General features: G+C 41.2%; 1 protein-coding gene across 4 annotated transcripts in view; it reads left to right on the top strand.

The window, feature by feature from the left end:
* Nucleotides 1-1,045, top strand: part of LOC106880689 (carbohydrate-responsive element-binding protein) — a 97,915-nt gene that overhangs the window by 74,126 nt on the left and 22,744 nt on the right. The window lies entirely within an intron of this gene.

Here is a 1,045-nt window from a genome sequence, read left to right on the forward strand (position 1 = left end):
AGCAGCAATATAGTGGCTGAAGTGTTTTAATTAGTATCTTTTGGACCACTTCACTGGGAACCAGAACAATACTAAAGACCGTGTGTGTGTGTGTGTGTGTGTGTATGTATGTATGTGTGTGTGTGCGTGTGCGCTCAGCGGAAACCACTCTACTAATACTGGGTCTTCAATACCCACCAACACAAATGACTCTTCCAGACCATTGTCTTGTAATTGGGTGGAATCTGATGCCTGTGGTAATTGTCCAAACAACAACAATCTCTCAAGGAAGTGATTTATTTCTTGAGTGTGGTGGGGGGTGGGGTGGAGGTGATGGAGGTTCTGATTGTGTGTGTGTGTGTGTGTGTGTGGAGGGATCTTCCTCCTCTTGATCTTGTTTGAAATATAATTCCAAGGGATGCTTGTCTCTGTGGTTTTTTATTGTAGGTTTATTTGTTGTTGGTGTTGTTGCGAGTTAGTAATCACTTCTTGTCCGACACCAACCATTTCCGAGTGAGTTATCGACCATCGACTCAGATTATTCATTCTTCCGTTACAGTTTCTCCTTACAACGGTGACAACAAAGATGATAATGATGACTAGTGATGGTGATGGTGGTAGTTGTTATAGTGTTGATATGATAACGGTTGTGACAGACATGATAGTGATGTAGCTGCTGCTGTTGCTAGGGACACTGCGATGATAAGGCTAGTGATAAAGATGATGATGATGTTAGATGGTTATAGCAGTGGTGGTGATGGTAGTGTTGATATGATTGTGGCTGTATTGGGCATGATAGTGATGCTGATGCTGATGCTGCTGCTTCTGATGATGATGATGATGATAGTGGTGATGTCACTGGTGGATCAGGCCTTGTTCCTTCAGTACAGTGACTCTCAACCCTTTTTTTTTTTTACCTACAGACCCCTTTGATTCCTCTTTTGCTCAAAGAGTGGGACCCTCATAGCCATTAGATGTCTAAGAACTCCCATCATATTTTCATGATTAAAGATTATTAGCAATTGTATCAAAGAAAAAATCTTTAAATAATTTTGTGTCTTGCAGT

The sequence above is a fragment of the Octopus bimaculoides genome, chromosome 25, assembly GCF_001194135.2.
Source record: "Octopus bimaculoides isolate UCB-OBI-ISO-001 chromosome 25, ASM119413v2, whole genome shotgun sequence".
In the NCBI taxonomy this organism is placed as follows: domain Eukaryota; kingdom Metazoa; phylum Mollusca; class Cephalopoda; order Octopoda; family Octopodidae; genus Octopus; species Octopus bimaculoides.